This window comes from Somniosus microcephalus, chromosome 10 (genome assembly GCF_052327205.1).
Source record: "Somniosus microcephalus isolate GS21.2 chromosome 10, FLI_Smic_1.0, whole genome shotgun sequence".
NCBI lineage: Eukaryota > Metazoa > Chordata > Chondrichthyes > Squaliformes > Somniosidae > Somniosus > Somniosus microcephalus.
Genome location: NC_140996.1, coordinates 116206784 through 116231563, shown reverse-complemented (window position 1 = coordinate 116231563; position 24780 = coordinate 116206784). Strand labels below are relative to the sequence as shown.

Sequence of the window (24780 nt, the reverse complement as noted above, 5' to 3'; positions counted from 1 at the left end):
CTGTCATTTATTTTCATAATGAATTTTCAAATGTGTACCTTGTTCTAAATTCTACACAAGAACATGACACAGCCATTTCAATCAATGTAATGCTGTGTTGAGTGCAAGTATATCCAAGCTGAATTCCTCCAGCCATAACAAAACCTTGGATTCCAGTTCTGTACTGAAAGATATTACCAGCTCTAGGTCAGATAGAGAATCTAATGTAAGCTCTCAGCCAATGTTCTGAAAAGGATTTTCTGGTCAATCAGTATTTTATGCCAATTTGCATAGTGTTGATGTTTGCCAGCATTAGTCACAAATCCATGCAGGCTTATGCACAGCGACCAGTCCAATGGTGGCTCCATTGTGCCAGTAACCAAAGTGCCTTTCACCTTCATCTTGAAGTAGAGAACTTGGGCTCTGCTCAGGTATTGTTCCAGGTAGGTACCAACACAGAAGCACAACAAGAGGAAGGGATGCTCTATCACTACGTACTGCCATCAACAGTATCGGCCTCCATTGACTGCTTGAAAAGCAAGACATTGACTGAACGATTTTCTGAGAAAGTCTTTCAATGCTGTGTCCTCATCTATTGCACGGACAGCAAATCCCATGATTTTATTTGCATTAACTTAGTCCCCAAAAGCACAGGTTGATCTAGATCCTCAGGGAAAATTCAGTTGGTTAGCGCATCCGGGGGGGGCGCTAACGAGATGCTAACGACTTACCGCCTGCAAAATTGAATTGGCGGTTTGCGGCGGTGCTAAACACTATTGCCATGATCTCCTACACCTGGAGATCGTGACATCATCCAAGCGCGTAGCGCCCCGGACCGGAAATTGATTCTCATCCCCCTGCTTCAGCACCTGCCGCTAGGAATGACAGGTAGAGGAGGACAGTTTGCAGTCAGCTGGGAGCTGGGGGAGCGCTATTTAATGACGTGCACTTCCTGTTTTTTCCTGTCGGCAATCAATTCTGCATACGCAGGTTGAGAGAGGGAGCGAGGCGTCTGGAGACATTTAACAGTTTCCTACTTGAAGGCGTTTTGGTCATCAGTAAGACTCATCAGGTTTCCATTTCTGTAACCTTTAGTACTACCGCATTTAGAAGAGTTAATGGGGGCTGTACTGGCACGGGGCCTCACCCTCCAGCTTCACCGTTGGAGGCAGCGGAGGCGGAGAGAGTGGCAAACGTGGCCAGAGGGAGGAGGGCCAACAGGGCTCTGCACAGGAGACCTCACCCTCCAAGGGTATTCCGGGAGCAATTCTCATATATCCATCTGTCAGAGGAGCAGTGCCTTAGAAGGCTCCGCTTCAGCAAGGAGGCGGTCACAGAGCTCTGCCAGCTCCTGCAGCCAGACCTCCAGCCTCATCTCAGGACCAGGACGTCTCTGTCGGTGGCAGTGGCTCTCAATTTCTACGCCAGCGGCTCCTTCCAGGCTTCAACTGGGGATATTGCAAACATCTCCCAGTTCGTTGTTCATTGCTGCATCCGGGAGGTCACAAATGCTCTCTACAAAAGGAGAAGGGAGTACATCTCATTTCCCATGACCCGAGACAAACAGCGTGAACGCGCATGTTGCTTCACTAGGATAGCGGGCTTTCCCATGGTTCAGTGCGCCATTGAATGCACGCACGTGGCATTGCGGGCACCTCATGAAAATGCAAAGGTTTTCTGCAACCGCAAAGGCTACCACTCACTGAACGTGCAGTTGGTGTGCAACCATAGACAGCGCATCCTCACCGTCAATGTCCGCTATCCTGGCAGCAGCCACGATTCATTCATCCTGAACCAGGCTGGTGTCCCAGAACTGTTCCAACCACCACATCAACCTCATGGCTGGCTCCTCGGGGACAAGGGTTATCCACTCTGCACCTGGCTGATGACACCGCTCCGTAACCCCAACATTCCTGCTGAGCTCACATACAATGAGAGCCATAGCACCACTAGGAACCTCATTGAACAGACGATTGGCGTGTTGAAACAACGGTTCTGGTGTCTTGACCACTCTGGAGGAGCCCTGCGGTACTCCCCTGATCGAGTATCAATTTGCATTGTTGTGTGCTGCATACGTCATAACCTCGCCATTCTGAGGACCCAGCCATTGCCACTAGGGATTGGTGGACCACATCAGGAGGAGGGAGAGGAGGAGGAGCAACAACAACATGGGAGGGAGGCGCTCAATGTTGCTTCTGCAAGGACCATTTGTGAACGCCTCATAACACAGCGCTTCCAATAAATGACAAGATGGCATTTGGGATCAACAACCACATCATTACAGCCAGCTCACAGCCCCTATGACCGGCCAAAGTTCTAATGAGAAACATGAGGAAATTTGTAACGTTTAAATAAATATTTTTATTCTTCTGAACAACTGTGTCTTATTAAGCATTACCAATAACAAGCACAACAATTTACTAACAAAGACAACTGTTAGCATATCGAAATAATTCTTAACAAAGTGAACAACATATTTACAAACACATCCATCTTTGGTACAAACACTCACCCCATTTGGTGGAAAATTTTTAGTTAGTCGGCCTTCTTCAATGATCTCCCTCCCCTGCGCACTCCCCGCCACCCCCCCCCCCCCCCCCCCAACCCTATTGCTCCTCCGTAATGTGGCCCCAGTGGCTGCAGCAAGGCTGGCAGAAGGCTGCTGAATCTCAGAGCCAGAGATTGCAGATAGCCTTGCAGGACGCCCTAGACCAGCTCTGGGCTTGGAGGGCCCGGCTGCAGCCTGCACCAACTCTGCATGGGCGGCAGCAGTCTGGGCTGGCTGGGTTACAGGCTATGGCAAGTGCAGTGGTGGAGTGGCAGTGGTGGGAGCAGGAATGCTGTCATCCTAAGCAAGGACAGCACCTTCCTGCTTGACCAACACACTGCTAATCCCCCGGGGCAGAACCTCAACATCTGGAACAATCTGCTCAAGCACAGATTGCTGGCCAGCTGTGGCACCGTCAGATCCCCGGTGTACAGTGGTCACCCCAGCTACGAGGGCAGCAGTCAGCGCTTGCATGGCATCAATCTGAGACTGCATCAGAACCGTTGCGTTGCCTCAGCCTGGGCTGCAATAGATGCTGCCACCTCACCCATTACATGGGGTCTAGGTCCCCACGGCCTCTCTGCAAGTCAACCATCCTCTGCAACGAGGCAAGGATGGGATCGAGGGTTTGCACACAGATGACAGCTGTGCTGGCGGTGGACTCCTCTACGTTCCTAGCCAGTTCATCCATGCTTTCAGGCACCCTTGCCATTGCACCCATGAGCTTATTTTGCATGTTCATTGCCTGAGTATTCATCGCCGCGATAGAGGTCCTCATCAGGGTCCTGTGCAGCAGAACTCGTGCGCGCACTCACCCTCCGGGGAGATGGCCCCCGAGTTTCCCTTTCCCCATGGCATTGCTGCAGCCCACTGGGTCCCGGAGCTTCATCCACATCAGAGCTAAATCCTCTGCTCCCCTCCAGTGATCGCGTAGCCCCAGTATCTTATGTGTCGTCCTTGGGCGACACAGGCAGTGAGGCTCCAGCTTGGTGTTCCTGATCCTCTACTGCTGGGAGGCTGAGCGACAGGCTGTTCAGATGGTGGCTCACTATCGGAAAGCAGGAAGGCACAAGAGTGGCTTTAACGTGAGGGGAGGGGTGCAAGAAGGGAGCAAGGAATGGAGACAGTATACTTAGATGGAAAGTGGGAAGTGCTCATGTTGTGAGGGGGAATGAGAGAGAGAGAGATGATGAACATACCGTTGCTGTCCCCAAGGGGGTCAAGCTCTCTGACTGCCACAGCGCCCACGACATGGCTCACGATTATTCTGTGCACTCGCTCCTCCAGCTGTGTGAGGGGGTGCAGCTCCTCCTGACCTCCTCCCGTGCGTTGTTGCTCCCTCCTGTTATGAGAAAGCTTGGCCTGCAAGAAAAAGGACAGCGTGTGAGTGAGTGTGCAGCCATGTGTTTGGCAGATGTGCCTACCATAGTTGAATAGCCATTAATGTCTGGAAGGTGTGAGATGTAGATGGGCAGAGTTGTTGGGTGAGTCTTGGGGATTTGTCAGTTTATACCATCTGTGCAGAGTGAGATTGAGATGGTGGGATGTAGAGGTATTTCAAGCATCTACTCACCCTGACCACCCGAGTGAGGTCGTTGAACTTCTTGCGACACTGGGCATGAGTCCTTTGGACCAGGCTTCTGGAGGAGATGTAATGGGCCATCTCCCTCCACACCCTTGTGAACTCCCGGGACAATGGCCTCCTGCCAGTGTCTGGGAACAGCACTGCCCGTCGGCGTTCCACTGCCACAACCAGAGCCCCCAATGCCTGGTCGCTAAACCGGCGAGCTCTCCCTCTGCTTCTGAGCAGCCATGAGATTCGTGGTCCAAGATTTGCACCTCCTTGCAGGCCCAGGTCAAATGCAGCAATGATCAGGGTGATGAGGTTGTGTAGCATGATTCACCCTCCCCTTTAAGAACTGGAAGGTGCCAGTCTGTCTGAGGACTAGGTAATTGACAGCACCTGAGCTTGAGTAGTGCTCTGCGGTAGTGCCCTGTTCCTCATCGTTAGCGCCCTAAGAGAAGTGTGTAGCACTTGATTTAGCGCTCCAATCACCTCCAGGGGCGCTGTAGACGAATTTTGCCATCGCCAGCGATTATTTGTGCCGGGCGCTAAGTTTTGCGCCCAGCCGATGTTAGCACCCCAAAATGATTGATATCGAATTTTTCCCCCTCAGAGTCTTGAACTCTTTCATCTAAGAACAATTCAAGATAGTTACCCTCCCTCAGATTATTCAAGTAGCACTGCATTCGTTGATCTCAAAAACTAACATACATGTATGGAATTTCACTTTGAGGTATATATATTATCAGCACAAAAAGGAAAGACAGAACTGGTATTTAACAAGCTCTTTTTATATTCCTGGGGCATCCAAAGCACTTTACCAACCAATGGTTACTTTTGAAATGCTGGGGTCGATTTTCCTGGAGCCGTCAGGCGGGGTTTCAGGCGTGTGTGGGGGATAAAATCCCGAAATCGGGGGTCCCGCCCAAAACCCGCCTCCACGTAAGTTTCAGGGGAGGCGGGTACCCGCTCCGCACTGGGACCCGCCGACCCAAGGCAGGAAGGGATTAGTGCCAATTAACTGCCTGTTAATAGGTAGTTAACAGGCAGTTTTTAGCCTAATCCCTATTTTGAGGGGTGTCGTGTGGGATTCCCGACGGATCCAAACCACGCCAGGTTGGAGCAGGCTGGCCGTCGGGTTGAAGGCCTTGGAGGGGTCGCAATGTCGGTGTTCAGGTGAGTGATGGTTGCATGAGTGCAAAGGTAAGTGTGTTTGGTGTGTCTAAAGTGTGTAAAGAAGTTTAAATTACCTGTACTTACCTTAACAGCCTTTCTTCCTCTAGGTTTCGGGAGTCCATCACTCAGCCGGCACTGAAAGCAAAATGGCTGCGAGCTGTCAAAAGTGACAGCCTGCAGCTTTCAGTGCCGGTGACAGTTCTAACTGAGTCTGTGTAGAAGGACTCGGGTTAGAAGTCAGACTGTCAGTGTTTGACAGCTTCAAACAGCTGTGAAACACTGATATTTCATCTGCCAAGACCTCTTGACAGATGAAATTTCAGCCTGTGACGTCACCTGTTGCCGGGTGGCCCTTAATTGGCCTGCTGAGCCGTCGATGTAGGCGGGACTAAAACCCGAAAGTTGTAGTCCCACCTCCTTCCCGACAGCTTTATGAAAATCTACCCCGCTGTCACTGTTTTTATGTAGGCAAACGTGGGCACTGCAAAACTTCACAAACTACAAGTGAATGAATGACCAGATTTGTTGGTGTTGGTTGAGGAAGGAATGTTCCCTGCTCTTCTTTGACTAGTGCCTGGGATCATAGGATTACATAGGATATACGGCACAGAAACAGGCCATTCAGACCAACCAGTCCATTCCGACGTTTATGCTCCACTCGAGCCTCCTCCCATCTTTCCTCATCTAACACTGTCAGCATAACCCTCTATTCCCTTCTCCTTCATATGCTGATCTAGCCTCCCCTTAAATGCATCTGTACTATTTCCCTCAACTAATCCCTGCGGTAGTGAGTTCCACATTCTCACCACTATCTGGGTAAAGAAGTTGCTTCTGAATTCCCTATTTGATTTGTTGGTGACTATCTTATATTTATGGCCTCCAGCTATGCTCTTTCCCACAAGTGGAAACACTCTGGCACTGATTTTCGGCTTGTGTGGGAAATGGTCGGGTTTCCCCGAATGTGGGGTTTCTGACACACATAAAAAAGTGTCAGCCAGCTCCATGCAATTTTCCCTCAATTGGCCAATTAATTCCCAGCATGTGGGAAGCCTTGCTAATTGTCCAATTCAAATCAGAAATCCCCACAGTATGATGTCATCATTCGTGGTGCTTTCAAGGTCCATAGCAAGCACTGCATCCTCTGAAGCTTCCAAATGAACCATACAGGATGGCAGAGGAGCCTGCAGCAGCTGTGGCCAGTGCCAGACCCTGAGCTGCCTTCAAATTCGACGAGGCTTCACTGCAGGCATTATTGGATGGGGTTAGGGCCCACAGGGAGGTCCTCTTCCCTAGGTCAGGGAGGAAGAGGCCTCCCACTGAGACCAATGCTGCATGGATGCAGGTGTCAGCAGATGCCAACTCGCTGGGAGTCACCAGAAGAACCTTGGCATTACATCTCTAACTCCTTCCTTTACTCCCCCACAGTACCATCCAGAGCCCCCATCCTCACTGTGGAGGAGGAAAAGGCTGTGCAGCCAGACTCCTCAGAGGAAGCTCCAACCTCTGAGGGCACAGCGTCAGAGGGCGCACCCAGCACCAGCGCAGACACTCACACCTCGGCGGGACCTTCGGGACATAGAGTAGTGTTGTCACCTGGTGTTTCACAGCTCACAAGTGAGCCTCAGCAGATTCTGGAGACAGGGACAGCAGTGGAGAGTCCTCATCGGAGGGCGCAGGACTCTGCCAGCTCAGCTCAGCTGCGCTGCATGTCGACCCTCTGCCTCTGGGTCCATCCGCAAGAGAAGAGGTGATGGATCTCCATGCACAGATGCAGGATTCTCTGGCAGGTTTTGTCTCCAGGGTCGCTGCGAGTGTGGAGCGAATGGAGGAGTCCATAGCGACCATGAGCAGAGCCTTTGTGGAGTCATTGGCGCATGAATGCATCACCATGGAAAGGTTGGCAACCTCCATGGAGGAGATAACTCGCCAGGGTACGGAAAACATGGTGAGTGCTCATAAGAGAATGACATCTCTTGAGGAGCGTTGGCCATCTGCGGAACAGAGAAACCAGATCTTCATGGAAGTCCTTCTGAGTAGGACTGCCAGTGCAGAAACGGGTCCCCATGGCCCCCTAAAGCACAGCAAGGTGCTCTCAAGCCACTTCCAAGCACTGGCCCCTTCTGGCCTGTGCAGCTTCAGGTGAGTGAGCAGCAGCCTGGTGCTCCTGGTGCTCATCCTGCTGTTCCTGGTTCTGCTGCTGCCGCCTCTGCTGCTGGAGATCCTGGCAAGAAGGGAAGGAAAAAAAGGTGTCCCATGCTTCTCGCAGATGCCGCCGCTGAGGAAGCACTGAGTGAAGGTGGCGAGAGGGGCTTCCCAGGAGCTCACATTTGAGAAGTGTGTGAGGCTCCAACCTTCCACAGCTGTGCCTAAGCCTTGAAGAAGTAGCCCCAAACCTGCAACAACAAGGTCCTTCACCATACAAGTGCTGTCCCTTTAAATCGCAGCTTTCCCTGACCTGCAGCTGACAGCAAGCAAGCCGGCAAGCTTCACGCCAGGTTTCATCAGCGGTGTTCCCCGCAGGCGTGTTTCAGGTGGGGAAAGCCCCAAAGTCGCAACGGCCCAGGAAAATCTACCTCAACAAGGAGATAATTGCTCACTACTGCTCCGACGACCAGTCCCGCCAGCGGCGGCCGGGACTGAAGCGGGTCGCGCAGAAACGGCAGTCCAAAAGTCGGACGCGGCGGGGAATCAGGCGGCGGGGGGGGGGTCCCGACCCACTTTTTCTGCTATTTTCGGCCCCCGGCTGCCTGAAAAGCCGCCCGACAGCGGCCAGAAAATTGACCCCTCTCTCTCTACTCTATCAAAACCTTTCCTAATTTAAAAAACCTCAATTAGGTCACCCGTCAGCCTTCTTTATTCAAGCAAAAAGAGACCCAGCCCGTTCATCCTTTCCTGATAGATATACCCTCGCATTTCTGGTATCATCTTTGTAAATCTTCTCCAGACGCTCTCCAGTGCCTCTATATCCTTTTTATAATATGGCGACCAGAATTGTACGCAGTACTCTAAATGTGGTCTAACCAAGGTTCGATACAAGTTTACCATAACTTCACTACTTTTCAATTCTATCCCTCTAGAAATAAACCCTGGTGCCTGGTTTGCTTGTATTATGGCCTTGTTAACCTGTGTCGCTACTTTTAGTGATTTGTGTATTTGTACTCAAGAGATCCCTCTACCCCACCCAGACTCATGACCTCCCTATTCTTCCTACCAAAATGTAGTACCTCACAATTATCTGTGTAAAACTTCATTTGCCATTTATATGCCCATTCTGCAAGTTTATTAATGTCTTCCTGTAATTTGTTGCAGTCCTCCTCAGTATTGACTATCCCCTCCAATTTGGTGTCATCTGCAGAAACTCTAACCACATTTAAAAAGTACTTGGATGTGCACTTGGGATGCTGTAACCTGCAGGGCTACGGACCAAGAGCTGGGAAGTGGGATTAGGCAGGATAGCTCTTTGTTGGCCAATGCGGACATGATGGGCCGAAATGGCCTCCTTCCGTGCTATAACTTACTATGCTTCTATGATCTTGACCCACAGCCTACTGACTCAGGTGAGAGTGCTACCAACTGAGCCACATACTGCTGTTCAGCATAACTTTGGTACCGTGTGGGGGCGATTTTGCCGGCGCTTGGGTCGGGTTTGGAGGCAGACCTGCTGGCAAAATCAAAAAGATTGGCAGCTGGTCCCGAAGCCACTTCCAACCCGCCTCCAATCAATCTTCCCGGGAGTTGGGTCCCTGATTTGCACTGGGACCCAACTCCTAGTGGCAGGAAGAGGATTATAGCCACTTAACTGCTTGTTAACAGGTAGTTAACAGGCAGTTAAGAGGCTTTTTCCAATTTTGACACTTCCACTGCGGGCTTCCCGATGTTGGGAAACCCCGCTAGGGTAAGTGTGGCGTGCTGTGGGTCTACTGTAATGTTTGTGTATTGATGACAGCTGCAGAAGTGGTGTGAAGGATCCAATGGGACACTGGTGAGTTGCAGAGGTAAGAAAATGTTGGGAAAGTCATTTTTAATGGCCCAGAAATTCGGGTCGGGGGCTTCCCGCGGGTGTAAGGCCCCGACCTGCACTTACCTTGCGTGCCGGCAATTGAGCTGTAGGGCCCCGTGGAATTCCGCTCCGGGGCCTGGTCCAGCTGCCGGCGCGCTGTGCTTGCGTGTCCCAGGGGCGTAGTTAGTGTGATGCGTCCCCTGGGATCACGTGAGCCATGGGCAGCCAATCGGAGGAGGGAAAAGCCCATTCATAAGATTGTCAAAACTTATAAATACTACGGGCCCAAAATAGCAGTAAACCTTCAAATAAATTTTTTTTAAATCACACTTTTTAAATAAACTATAAATTACATTAAATAACTATTTTAAACAATAATATAAATTTTTGAAAAAAATAATTTTATATTATAACGGGGCTAAAAATAAACTTACCTTGCTTTAAAGTATTTAAAAATAATAAACCTGTGGAAAAAATGTTTTAATTTTAATTAATTGACCACTTACCTTGCAAAGTTTGAGGTTATGCACTTTGGCAGGAAAAATCATAGAGCAAGTTATTATCTTAATGGCAAGAAACTGGAAAGTACTGAAGTACAAAGGGATCTGGGGGTCCTGGTGCACGAAACTCAAAAGGTTAGTATGCAGGTGCAGCAAGTGATTAAGAAGGCCAATGGAATGTTGGCTTTCATTGCTAGGGGGATAGAATATAAAAATAGGGAGGTATTGCTTCAGTTGTACAAGGTATTGGTGAGACCGCACCTGGAATACTGCATACAGTTTTGGTGTCCATACTTAAGAAAAGACATACTTGCTCTCGAGTCAGTACAAAGAAGGTTCACTCGGTTAATCCCGGGGATGAGGGGATGGACATATGAGGAGAGGTTGAGTAGATTGGGACTCTACTCATTGGAGTTCAGAAGAATGAGAGGCGATCTTATTGAAACATATAAGATTGTGAAGGGGTTGGATCGGGTGGATGCGGGGAGGATGTTCCCGATGATGGGTGAAACTAGAACTAGGGGGCATAGTCTTAGAATAAGGGGCTGCTCTTTCAAAACTGAGATGAGGAGGAACTACTTCACTCAGAGGGTGGTAGGTCCATGGAATATGCTGCCCCAAAAAGCTGTAGAAGCTACATCATTACATAAATTTAAAACAGAAATAGACCGTTTCCTAGAAGTAAAGGGAATTAAGGGTTACGGGGAGTGGGCAGGAATTTGGACATGAGTCTAGGTTCGGATCGGACATGGCCCTGTGGGTAGCGGAGCGGGCCCAGGGGCCGTGTAGCCTGATCCTGCTCCTATTTCGTGTGTCTAATTCTGTTAGATTCAGGAGATGGTTCTGTGATAGTAGATTGGCGGTTAGGATCAGATCAGCCATGATCTTATTGAATGGCGGAGCAGGCTTGAGGGGCCGATTGGCCTACTCCTGCTCCTATTTCTTATGTTCTTATGTAAAAGCAGGCCTTACGCCTGCTTTTTGAATGTGTAAATCCTGCAGGCTTACCCTCCCGGTAAAACCTGTAAGAAAAAAAAACCTAAGTTCAAAGCGCACGCGCAGCCTCCCCTGCGTGCGCGTTCGACCTCTGAACCTCTTCGTTCAGAGGATCGGAAGTGCCGGTTTCCTGCGCATGCGCAGTGCATGCAGGAAACCGGCAATTGCATTCGGCCTACGGGTGAGTACCCCGTGCGTACTCACCCGGGGAGAGCCGAATTTCTGGGCCATAATGTGTTTAGAATTTTCTGTACATGACGAGCTTTGAAGTGTTTGTGTAGTCTCACCTCATTGGGAGAACCTCTCTCACTACTGACAGATCGCTTCTGTAACCTCACCTGCAGCTGCCATCTGTTTTATCCTAAGGAGAGAGTCACTGGAGAGTCTGGGTGCAAATGCTCACCTTTGTACAGTGAGTGTCAGTATTTTCAGCACCTCAAAGCTGTCAAACACTGAAAAAATCATCTGGCAAAAAGAAATGGTAGTGGCCCCTTTAAGAAAACTGGCAGATGACGCATCATCAACTGATGTCATCTGACACCGGCTTTCTCTTAATTGGCCGGCAAGCCCGCAGGGTGGGCTTAACAAGGCCAATTGACGCAAAATAGCGTCTGTGCATCGGACGTCGCTGGGGGCGGGACTAGAACCCGAAAGGCAGCAGTCCGCCATAACGCGCATCTTCAGGTACGATCCTGGCTAGCGTGTTTAACTTGTGCATATTGATGTAGGCTGCATTCTTGCAAAGCAAAAGCCACACATTTGTCTGTCCTTATCTGAATTACTGGTTAGTGAGAACACTTTTTTGTGCATCCGTTCCAAAAGCTGCCATATATCCTGAAAACACTGGACTTCATCAGTTGGGAAAAACCCAACCGCAATTGGCCCTATGTTGTTTGAACAGGACCAACCCATCAATATTTTATGCAGGCAAGATCTTCTGATTCAGATGAACAGCCAGATCTGTAACAGGTGATCCCTATGGATTCCAACAAATGTTTTGGCTATTTAGAGGGGCAGGATTTGCAACAAACTGGGGAAATCCTGCTGCACTAAAGAAGGCTTCCTCCTTAATGATAAACAAGACACAAGAGAAATGATTTGTCCATTGATGCTGACACTATAGTTATAATTGCACAGAATGGAAAATGCTAACAGTCCTGCTGAGGGAGTATCAGGAGTTAGGAGCTAAATTGAAAAGGGTGGTAATATTACCAAACCGCGTGCTAATTGGCATAGGGACGAACAGATCAGAGTCATAGAGTCATAGAGTCATAGAGTTTTACAGCACAGAAAGAGGCCCTTCGGCCCATCGTGTCTGCGCCGCCCATCCATCCCTGTCCAGTCTAATCCCATTTTCCAGCATTTGGTCCATAGCCTTGTATGCAGGAAAGTGAACATGTGGCTAAAGAAGTGATGTGGGAAGGAGGGGTTCCATTTCATGCAATACTGGCAACAATATTGGGACAGGAGGAGGGAGCTATTCCATTGGGACGGGTTGCACCCGAACCGGCTGGGACCAAGGTCCTAGCGGAAAGGATAAATAGGGTGGTTAAAAGGACTTTAAGCTAATAAATGGGGGAGAGCTCAGTCAGAAACAATAGTAAAAATGATAGTTTAAAGATTAAAAAAAAGGGGATAAGAGCAGAGTTCAGGTCACAAGCAGTGATATAAATACTCCAGGTGAAGGGAGTACTAAAATAACTAAAGTACTTAGAGCAGGAGTGACAAATAAGAAACATGTTAAGTTAAATGGTGTGAGAAAGTCAGCATCAGGGCAGATGGACAGGTCTCTTGCCCAAATAAGAGTTTTATATATTAACATACGGAGTATAAGAAATAAATTGAGTAATTAGAGGCTCAAGTACAGCTTCAAGGGTATGACATGGTGGCCATTAGAGAGACATAGCTGGAAGCTGGTCATGATTGGGAGTTAAATATTGCAGGTTATAAGGTCTTTAGAAAAGATAGAGAAACTGGAAGAGGAAGTGGGGTAGCCTTATTGATTAAAGATATTATTACAACATTAGTAGGAGAGTATATAGGTAAGGGAAAGCAATATGTGGAGATTCTATGGTTAGAATTGAGGAATAAGAGAGGACTTCAAACTGTAATGGGAGTTGTCTACAGGCTTCCTGATAGCAGAAATGAAGCGGCTGAATGTATTAATTCAGAAATTAGAGAGGCTTGTAACAAAAACAGAGTTGTTTTAATGGGAGACTTTAATTTCCAAATAGATTGGGAAGAGCAGAGTAGCTCAAGTCAGAAAGATAGTGCGCTCGATTTTGCCAGGCCCGAGGAGGCGGGATTGGAGGCATGTGAGGTGGTAAAATTGCAAAAAATGGCGGGCAGGCCCGATCCCGCCTCCGAACAACTTTCCCAAATACGTGTTTTCTGACCCCGTTTCCATCCCGCCTCCAAGAGGTGGGATAGGCCCTTAAGGCCCTTAACAACCACTTAATTGCCTCTATAATCCCATTTTGAGAGGCCTTTCTGATTTTACCACTTTTCCCACGTCCTGCACGTCTTCTCTGGAACACGCCAGAGAATCCTGGCGGCCTCACAAGTGGATTGCTTACTAACAGCTGCAGCTGCACCATTAAAAAGGAGTTTTCACCAGTCATCATTTGCAGGTGGCAGAACTTTGATGTCTCAGGTCTGGGGGAACTTTTAGCAGGCATACCCATTGTTGTGGAAGTTTGGAGCCTGACACCCATCTCCAGTGTGACCTCCTGGGAAACCCCACTCGCCACCTTGACTGAGCGCTTCCTCAACTGAGGCATATACCAGAATCATGGGAACCATTTATTTCCTTTCCTCCTGGACATCAGATTCGGACAAAGACCAGCCGTGGCAGCAGCAGAACCATGAACAACAGCACCAGCAACAACAGGAGCGCCAAGCTGCTGCTCGCCCACCTGAAACTGCACAGGCCAGAAGGCGCCAGTGCACGACCACATTGCTGCCCAGGATGCAAGGGATGCACTCATGTTGGCCAGATTTGCTTAGCCTGCACAATCAAACACTTTTGCCTCGCACCTTCTTATCAGACCATCGACAATGGCCAAGAACCTGCGGATTCCTATTACTCTGACCACCATACTGACAATTGCAAGTCGTGGAAGTCCCATTAGCGAAATGACACAGGCCACAACTGCAACAGTTTGCCATCAGAATTTTTTATGACAATAAGCAACTGATGGCTTTTCAAAATTAAACACATTACACCCAAGTGACTACACTTGTGACTACTTGTGCATTATGTTCCTCTTATGCGTGCTCCTACGTGGTGCTTCCCCTGTGGCTTCAGCAGATGTGGAGGCCCCTTGCTCACTTTCTTGCTGCTCCTGTCTCGACACCTTTGGAGGGCTTCCTCTGGGGTTGCGAACCTGTGAGGTCTCGGCAACAGTCTGCTGCTCCTGCGGCTGTGCAGGGGTTGAGACGCCGATCTCAGTTGGGTGGGGACTCTGGTGTGGCTCTGACCGAGGGCTCTGCAGTGGCATGGTCGTATGAGCGCTTGGAAAGGAGTCCCTACATCCTTGTTGTATGCCACCAACATCCCTCTCATGGGTCAGCCCCACTTCAGAGCTAGCAAGTGGCTTGAGAGCACCTTGCTGTACTGCAGGGGGGCCATGAGGACCCATTTCTGCACTGGAAGTCCCACTCCAGAGGACTTGCATGAAGGTCTGGTTTGTTTGTTCAATAGCTGACCATCACTCCTCAAGAGATGTCAGTCTATTCTGAACAATTACCATGTTTTCCATACCCTGGCGACTAAGCTCCTCCATGAACGTAGCCATCCTCTCCTCTACGGTAGCCAGCCTTACCATGGAGGTAGCCATCCTTTCCAAGGAGGTTGCCATCCTTTCCGTGGTGATGCGTTCATGTGCCAACGCCTCAACAATTGCTCTGCTCATGTTAACGATGGACTCCTCCATTTGCTCCACACTCGCAGCAACCCTGGAGACAAAACCTGCCAGAGACTCCTGCACCTGTTCCTGGACTTCCAGCACCGCTCTTCTTCTGGATGGACCCGGAGGCACAGGGTAGACATGCAGCAGAGCCGAGCTGGGAGCGTCCTCTCCACTGCGACGAGGACTCTCCACTGCTGTCCCTGACTCCACCATTTGCTGATGCTCACTTGTGAGCTGTGATACACCAGGTGACAACTCTACTCTATGTCCCGAAGGTCCCACCGAGGTGTGAGTGTCTGCACTGGTGCAGGGTGCGCTTACTTTTGCTGACGAAGCGCCCTCAGAGGTTGCAGCTTCCTCTGAGGAGTCTGGAAGCTCAGGCACTTCCTCCTGGACAGTGGGGACGGGGGTTCTTGATGGTCCTGTGGGGGAGTAAAGGAAAGAGTTAGAGATGTGAGCTAAAGGTTGCATGTACATTGAATTGTGCAGATGATCATAAGTCAATCTGTTAGAACATCAGAATCATTATCAGTCACTCATGCAATGTCAATGAGAGAGATGCCAAACTCTTCTGTCACCAGCTTGCTGTGATGCGCCCGCCTGTCTATCCCCCACTTGGGAATCCTCCTCGATCCCGGCAATTTCCAGGGCCACCTCCTCCGAGGTGGTGAGCTGGGCTACTGAGGGTGGTCCTCCTCCTGTCCTCGCTCTTTCCCTCTTATTGTGAGCTCTCTTTTCCTGCAATGAGGGAGACAAGTGGAGTTTGAGTGAGAATTAAGGAGTGAGTGTAGAGATTCCATAGCATAGATGCTTAGAAGGAGATAAAGGGTCCTCCCTGTGTGTTGTAAGTTGTTGCCATTGCGTCACAGTGATCGGGAGTGTGAGGGCTGCATGGTCGAATAGTTAAGTGAATGTGACCATAAAGAGAGAGTGAATGGGTAAGGGGTCAGGGATGTCAGTGTCAAGTGGGATGTGGAGGAAGAGGTTGGCAAAGCAGAGTACTGGTGAGGAGAGGCGATGGGGATGAGATTGAGGGTGATGAGTGAGTCATACTCACTTTTCCTGTGCGGAGAAGGTCATGAAACCTCTTCCTGCACTGCAGCCAGGTTCTGTGGCACATAGAGATGGCATTGACCTCCTGGGCCACTTGCAGCCACACAGCTTTAGTCTGTTGTGGTGGCTTTTTTCTCCCTGAGGAAGGGAAGAGCACCTCCTTATTAGATCTTGCTCCCTGCACCAGAGCTTGGAGGGAGGGCTCATCAAATCGAGGTCCACACTTTTGCTTGGTGGTGGACATGGTCGGTAAATGAAATCCTTCATACAATGTCCAAAGCATTTCTAGTCTCCAGAAGAAGCAAGGCTGCTTGCAGCCCTTAAATCCAGCAGCACTGATGACATCATCAGAGGTGACTTTCAGGATGGAAAGACTAATTGGGCCAGGGGTTCCCACACACTGGAAATCAAGTGCCCAATTAGAGGAAAATCACACTTTTTTCCCACTTCACATCGGAGTCGGGGTCCTGACAAGAAAACCACCTGACACGCCCCAGCCCGACCCCAGTGGCAAAATCCAGCCCAGTGTGTTTCTTAAGTGCATTCAAGATAGTTTTCTGGAGCAAGAAGTTCTAGAACCAACAAGAGAGCAGGCTATACTAGATTTAGTAATGAGCCTACTTAGATAAATGTTCCCTTACTGTTAGATTATTAACCAGCAATGATCATAATATGATCGAATTCAATGTTAGGTTTTAAAAGGAGAAATGTAACAGTTACTAAGAATCTAAATTTGGGTAAGGCTAACTTTAACGGGTTGAGACAGAGACTGAAGACAGGAACTGTTATCGGGTAAAACTACGGATAAACAGTGGGAGGTGTTCAAAAAAGAATTTAGCTTGCTAGAGGAAGGCGCAAGAGCTCTACTTTTTACCATATAAAACAGCTATGGTTGACAAAAGATGTGAGAGATAACATAAAATAAAGGAATGAACATACAAAAGTGCAAAGAATAGCTAGATCCTGGGCACTGGGAGAGCTATAAAGAACAGACAAGATAGTAAGAGCTGCAAAAAGGAATACAGAAAGAAACTTGCAAGGGATATCAGGATTAACACACACTGTTTTATTAGAAGAAAAAAGATAGTCAAGAGAATCGTCGGCCATCTCAATTTTTCTGCTCCCCTCACTGACTCTAACCTACCTCCCTCTGAACTTGTAGCACTCCGTTCTCTCAGATCTAACCCTAACCTTGTCATTAAACCTGCTGACAAGGGTGGCGCTGCTGTTGTTCGGTGAACCGACCTCTACCTTGTGGAAGCTTAACGCCAACTCTCTGACACCTCCTCCTACCTCCCCCGGACCATAACCCCACCACCGATCCTCAAGCCATCATTTCCAAGACTGTCACTGACCTTATCTCCTCTGGGATCTTCCCTCCATTGCCTCTAACCTCATAGTCCCCCAACCCCGCACAGCCCGCTTCTACCTCCTTCCCAAGATCCACAAGCAGGAGTCCTCTGGTAGACCCATCGTTTCAGCCTGTTCTAGCTTCAGGGAACTGGATTCTTCCTATCTCGACTCTTTTTTTCTCCCTTTGTCCAGTCTCTTCCTACCTACAACCGCGACTCTCCCTATGCTCTGCGTCACTTTCACAGTTCCCACTTTTCAGGCCCTAACCGTCTCCTTTTCACCATGGACGTCCAATTCCTCTACACCTCCATCCCCCACCAGGTGGCCTGAGGGCTCTCTGGACCTCCGTTCAAGGAAGAAGCAATCAGTCCCCAACCACCACCACCCTCTTCCACCTGGCTGAACTTGTTCTCACATTGAACAACTTCTCCTTTGACTCCACTCACTTCCTCCAAATAAAAATGTATGGGTCCTAGCTCTGCTGCCTGACCTGCTGATTATTTCCAGCATTTTTTTACATAGAAACAGAACTTGGCCTTGACTTCCCCTGTATAATGAGGAAGATACTAAATTAAGTTAGTGTTATTTCTTAGTGGAGGAAGGGAAATAACCTAGGGAACACCTATGCACCTGCATAAGGAACCAAGTGAACTACTGTCACTCTGCTATATATAAAGCCTTTGGTGAACTTTATGCTTAGCTCCATAACAAGAGGGGGAAGGAAAACCACAAAATTACAGTAAGACATGGATATACATGGTAAATATACATGGTAATTAAGCATCTTTTAAAATGAAAGAGGGATAAGCTGGGTAGATGCTCTGTATGTGGAGATTGAACAAGGAGCTCTAGTCGTTCTTCATTTCACCTTTGCTTACTGCTAGTGCAGTACTGGCAGTGGTTTGCTTACTGGTAGTGCAGCAGCAGCATCCTGTATCTTTTAGAATAAGACAGCACCAGCCATCTTGAGCCATCAAGACAAACAATAATGCTTAATGAAAGCTTGCAAATTGTTCTGGCAGCAGCCTTGCAATTAGCTTTGAGAGGTATCCTTTATGTACTGTTAGTCATGAGAACACTGCTCAAGTGGAGGCAAGCTCAGTTTCCATGGTGAATCTCCTCCTGCCAGTAAATAACTTAGAGACATATTCCACCACCCAATTTACTAAGAAATAGATTTACCCATACAAAAGCAAAATACTGTGGATCCTGGAAATCTGAAATGAAACATATATTAATGATCTAGACGAGGGAACTAGATGTAATATCTCCAAGTTTGCAGATGACACAAAGCTGGGTGGGCGTGTGTGCTGTGAGGAGGATGCAGAGAAACTCCAGTATGATTTGGACAGATTGGGTGATTGGGCAGATGCATGGCAGATGCAGTATAATGTGGATAAAACGAGACCTGGGTGGGTGTCCTTGTGCACCAGTCGCTGAAGGTAAACATGCAGGTGCATCAGGCAGTTAAGAAGGCAAATGGTATGTTGGCCTTCATAGCGAGAGGATTCGAGTACAGGAACAAGGATGTCTTGCTGCAGTTGTACAGGGCCTTGGTGAGACCACACCTTGAGTATTGTGTGTAGTTTTGGTTGCCTTATCTGAGGAAGGATGTTCTTGCCATGGAGGGAGTGCAGCAAAGATTCAGCAGACTGATACCTGGGATGGCAGGAATGACATATGAGGAGAGATTGGGTCGATTGGGCTTATATTCGCTGGAGTTTAGAAGAATGAGAGGGGATTTCATTGAAACTTATAAAATTCTAACAGGACTAGACAGACTAGATGCAGGAAGGATGTTACCGATGGCGGGAGAGTCCAGAACCAGGGGTCACAGTCTAAAGATAAGGGGCAAGCCATTTAGGACAGAGATGAGGAGGAATTTCTTCACCCAGAGAGTGGTGAACCTGTGGAATTCTCTACCACACAGAGCAGTTGAGGCCAATTCATTAAATGTGTTCAAGAAGGAGTTAGATATATTTCTTAAGGCTAAAGGGATCAAGGGATATGGAGAGAAAGTGGGGACAGGGTACTGAGTTTGGATGATCAGCCATGATCTCATTGAATGGCGGAGCAGGCTCGAGGGGCCTAATGGCCTACTCCTGCTCCTATCTTCTGTTTCTATGATTGAACCCAAGAGAGAGTGGGAGGGGAAGGGGGTGCAGACAGGTAGGAGAGGAGGACGATATGGACAGGAGATGAGGAGGACGAGGGGGATGAGGATGGTGGGAGTAAAGACAGGATTGTGAAGGCAACGATAAAAAGGAACCTGATACAGAATATTGTGAAATAACAACAGAAAATGCTGGAAACACTCAGCAGGTCAGGCAGCATGGTGGAGAGAGAAACCGAGTTAACGCTTCAGGTCGATGACCCTTCGTCAGAACTGGAAAAGGTTAGAGAAGTAACAGATTTTTAAGCAAGTGCAGGGGCAGGGAAAGGAAAGGACAAAGGGAAAATCTATGATAGGCTGGAAGGCAGGAGAGATTAAAAGACAAAAGGGATGATGGTGCAAGGCAAAAGGAGATGGTAATGGGACAAGTTAAGAAACAAAAGATGACTCTACATAAGGTGTAAATGACAATGGCAGAATCAACAGCTGCCATGTGAGAGGAAAAAAAGAGAAAGAAAAAAATGAAAAGAGATATAGGAGCCAAGGTTATAGTCTGAAATTGTTGAACTCGATGTTGAGTCCAGAAGGCTGTAAAGTGCCTAATCAAAAGATGAGGTGCTGTTCCTCGAGCTTACGTTGAGCTTCATTGGAACAGTGTAAGAGGCTGAGGACAGAGAGGTCAGAGTGGGAGTGCAGTAGAGAATTAAAGTGACAGGCGACCGGAAGCTCTGGGCCACGCTTATGGACTGAATGGAGGTGTTCCGCAAAGTGGTCACCCAATCTGCATTTGGTCTCCCCAATGTAGAGGAGACCGCATCATGAGCAGCGAATACAGTATACTAAATTGCAAGAAATACAAGTAAAACGCTGTTTCACCTGGAAGGAGTATTTGGGGCCCTGGACAGTGGGAAGGGAGGAGATAAAAGGGCAGGTGTTGCATCTCCTGCGCTTGCACGTGAATGTGCCGGGCAAAGGGGAAGGGGTGTTGGGGGTGATAGAGGAGTGAACCAGGGTGTCGCGGAGGGAGCGGTCCCTTTGGAATGCTGAAGGGTGGGGGGTGGGAGGGGAAGGTGTGTTTGGTGGTGGGATCACGCTGGCGGTGGTGGAAATGCCGGAGGATGATCCGTTGAATGTGGAGGCTGGTGGGGTGAAAGGTGAGGACAAGGGGAACCTTATCGTGGTTCTGGGAGGGAGGGGAAGGGGTGAGAGCAGAAGTGCAGGAAATGGAACAGACACGGTCAAGGGCCGTGCCAACCACAGTAGAGGGTAATCCTCGGTTGAGGAAAAAGGAAGACATATCGGAAGCACTAGTATGGAAGGTGGCACTGTCAGAACATATGCAGCGGAGACGGAGAAACTGGGAGGATGGAATAGAGTCCTTACAGGAAGCGGGGGGGGAGGAAGTGTAGTCCAGGCATCTGTGGAAGTCTGGGCTTATAGTGGATGTTTGTCGATAGCCTATCCCCAGAAATGGAAACAGAGAAGTCGAGGAAGGGAAGAGTCGGGGATGGATTATGTAAAGGTGAGGGAAGGGTGGAAATTGGAAGCAAAGTGAATGAAATTTTCCAGTTCAGGGTGAGAGCAGGAAAGGGCACCGATACAGTCATCGATGTACCGGAAAAAGAGGTGAGGGAGGGGACCTGAGTCGGACTGGAACAAAGAATGTTCCACATATCCCATGAAAAGGCAGGCATAGCTCGGGCCCATGCGGGTTCCCATAGCAACACCTTTAATTTGGAGGAAGTGAGTGGAGTCAAAGAAGAAGTTGTTCAATGTGAGAACAAGTTCAGCCAGGCAGAGGAGGGTGGTGGTGGATGGGAATTGTTTGAACCTCTGTTCAAGGAAGAAGCGGATTGCCCTCAGGCCGTCCTGGTGGGGGATGGAGATGTCAAGGGACTGGACGTCCATAGTGAAAAGGAGACTGTTCGGGCTAGGAAACTGGAAACTGTTAAAGTGGTGGAGGACGTTGGAAGAGTCTCGAATGTAGGTGGGAAGAGACTGGACAAGGGAAGAAAAAATACAGTCGAGATAGGAAGAAATCAGTTCCGTGGGGCAAGAACAGGCTGAAATGATGGGTCTACCAGGGCAGCCTTGTTTGTGGATCTTGGGAAGAAGGTAGACGCGGGCTGTGTGGGGTTGGGGGACTGAGGTTGACAGCCATGGAGGGAAGATCTCCAGAGGAGATGAGGTCAGTGACAGTCTTGGAAACAATGGCTTGATATTTGATAGTGGGGTAATGGTCCAGGGGGAGGTAGGAAGAGGCGTCAGAGAGTTGGTGTTCAGCCTCCGCACGGTAGAGGTCGGTTCGCCAAACAACAACAGCACCACCCTTGTCAGCAGGTTTAATGACAGATGTTAGCGTTGGATCGAAGAGAACGGAGTGCTGCAAGTTCAGAGTGAGGTAGGTTGGAGTGAGTGAGGGGAGCCGAGAAATTGAGACGGCCAATGTCACACCTCGTTAGCAATGAAAAGATCTAGAGAGGGTAAGAGGCGAGAGGAAGGGGTTCAGATAGAACGAGAATTCTGAAAGGGGGGGGGATGACTCCTGGCCAAAGAATTGGGCATGGACACGAAGCTGTTGATGATTCTGCCATTGCCATTTACACCTCATCTAGAGTCATCTTTTGTTTAGAGTGATGGGGGAAAAATTGAGTGGTAGTGCCCCAAGAGGGAAGTGGGGCGCTACTGGAAACGCCCCACCTCCCTCTTGGGACGCTGCGAGGGAATATCGTGGCGCTACGTGCCGCGGTATCGCAGGCCTTCCCCTTCTTAAAGGGGAGGGTCCTTGCGCAGCGCGACCTGGGGCCCAGCTGGGCCACCAGGAATCGGAATCCGGCAAAAGAGCCCGGCACTCGATAAATGCCGAGCTCATGGAGCACATCCGGCACTCCATGGGGGGTGAGTGGGGGGGTGGGGTAGCGGAGGCAGGTGCTGGCAGGTGGCCAGCAACAAAAATGGCCGCCTGGCATCTTGCCTTTAAATAGCGCCACCGCAGCCACAGGTTGGCCCCCCCTGACCCCGTTGGTCATAGCGTCCAGCGGTAAGTCAGGGGGCGCTACCGAAGATCGCGGCCGGGGTGCTGCGCATGGCGATGATGTCATCGCCAGCAGCACAGCACCGCGGGGCGCTAACGGTTACCGCTGCTGCTAACCTCTTGCTGAATTTCGCGGGAGGCGTTGGCGGCGCTGTGCCCAGGCGCTAGTGGCTTTGCACCCCGTTAGCGCCCTAACTGGAGGCGCAAAGCAACCGAATTTTTCTCCTACAGAGCCATAACAGCACAGAAGGAGGCCATTCAGCCCATCGAGTCTGTGCCGGCTCTCTGTAAAGCAATCCAGTCAGTCCCATTCCCCCACTCCAACCCCGTAGCATTGCAAGTTTATTTCCCTCAAGTGCCTATCCAGTCTCCCCTTGAAAACATTGAGTGTCTCGCTTCCACCACTTCCGTCAGCAGCGAGTTCCAGGTCCTCACCACTTGCTGCATAAAAAAGTTTTTCCTCACATCCCCCCTGAACCTCTTGCCCAAAACCTTAAATCTGTGTCCCCTAGTCCTTGTACCATCAACTAGTGGGAACAGCCTTTCCCCGTCTAGCCTATCCAAACCCGTCATAATCTTGTACACCTTTATCAAATCACCCCTCAACCTCCTTTGCTCAAATGAAAACAAATCTAGCTTCTCCAACCTGTCCTTGTACCTAAGATCCCCCATCTCCGGAACCATTCTGGTAAATCTCCTCTGCACCTTCTCAAGGGCCTTCACATCCTTCCTAAAGTGTGGTGACCAGAACTGGACGCAATACCCCAGTTGTGGCCTAACCAGCGCTTTATAAAGGTTCAGCAAAACTTCTCTACTTTTGCATTCAACACCTCTATTTATGAAGCTCAAGATCCCATATGTTTTGCTAACCACTCTCTCAATATGTCCTGCCACCTTCAGGGACCTATGCACATTTTCTCCCAGGTCCCTCTGTCCCTGCACACTCTTTAAAACTGTGCCATTAAGTGTATATTGCCTCTCCCTGTTCCTTCTGCCAAAATGCATCACCTCACACTTCTCTATTAACTTCCATCTGCCACTTGTCTGCCCATCCTACTAGCCTTTCTATGTCCTGTTGCAGTCGATTGGTATCATCCTTACTGTTTGCCACACCCCCAAGTTTGGTGCCATCGGCAAATTTAGAAATTCTACTCTGTATTCCAATATCCAGATCATTTATATATCAGAAAAAGCAGTGGCCCCAGCACTGACCATTGGGGAACACCACTGTCTACATTCCTCCAATCTGAAAAACAGTCATTTACCAGAACTCGCTGTTTTCTGTCCTTAAGCCAATTTCTTATCCAAGCTGTCACTGACCCACCTATTCCATGAGCCTCAATTTTGTTAACCAGCCTTCTATGTGGTACTTTGTCAAACGCCTTCCGAAAATCCATGTAGACAACATCCATTGCATTCCTCTCATCAATCCTCCCTGTTACTTCTTCAAAAAATTCAATTAGATTAGTCAAACACGATCTGCCTTTTACAAATCCATGTTGGCTCTCCTTAATTAGCTTAAACCATTTCAAGTACCCGTTAACTTTTTCCTTGATTATTGTTTCTAAAACGTTACCCACCACTGATGTTAAACTGACCGGCCTGTAGTTACTAAGATTGTCCTTACACCCTTTCTTGAACAATGGTGTCACATTTGCCACTTTCCAATCCTCAGGCACCTCCCCCGCATCTAGGGAAGGTTGGGAAATTATGGCAAGCCCTTCTGCTATCTCCTCCCCCAATTCCCTTAGCAACCTGGGATGCAAGCCATCTGGACCAGGCGACTTATCCACTCTAAGCATACCCAGTCTTTCTAGTACATCCTGTCTTAGCAATTTTCACCCCTTCCATTGCTTCAACGTTTTTCACTTCTCCCGATATTTTGTCAGCATCCACCTCCTTAGTAAACACCGATACAAAGTACTCATTAAATATTCTAGCCTTGCCCTGTGCCTCTAAGCATATATCACCACCTTTGTCCCTAATAATCCCCACCCTGCCTCTTACTACCCGCTTACTGTTTACATGCCGGTAGAAAATTTTTGGGTTCCCTTTTATGTTAACCGCCATTCTACTCTCATATTCTCTCTTTGCCAATCTTATTTTCATCTTCTAAAGTAAATGTTGGTCCCTTAGAGGATGAGACCGGGAAATTAATGGTGGGAAATATGGAGATGGCAAAAACACTGAATGAATATTTTACATCAGCCTTTACAGTAGAAGACACTAAGAATATCCCACCACTGGACAAACAGGGGGCTAAAGGGGGGGAGGAGCTAAACACGATCAAAATCACTAAGGAAGTGGTACTCGGTAAAATAATGGGACTCAAGGCGGATAAATCACCTGGACCTGATGGCTTACATCCTAGGGTCTTGAGGGAAGTGGCGGTAGGGATTGTGGATGCATTGGTAATAATTTTCCAAAACTCCCTGGACTCGGCAATGGTCCCAGCAGACTGGAAAACTGCTAATGTAACACCCTTATTTAAAAAGGGCAGTAGACAGAAGGCTGGAAACTATAGACCGGTTAGCCTAACATCTGTGGTAGGTA

The 24780-nt window shown here is 48.9% G+C and overlaps 1 protein-coding gene across 1 annotated transcript in view; it reads left to right on the top strand.

The window, feature by feature from the left end:
* arhgap42a (Rho GTPase activating protein 42a) overlaps positions 1–24780 on the top strand; it is a 604917-nt gene that overhangs the window by 568044 nt on the left and 12093 nt on the right. The gene's annotated exons all lie outside the window — the stretch shown is intronic.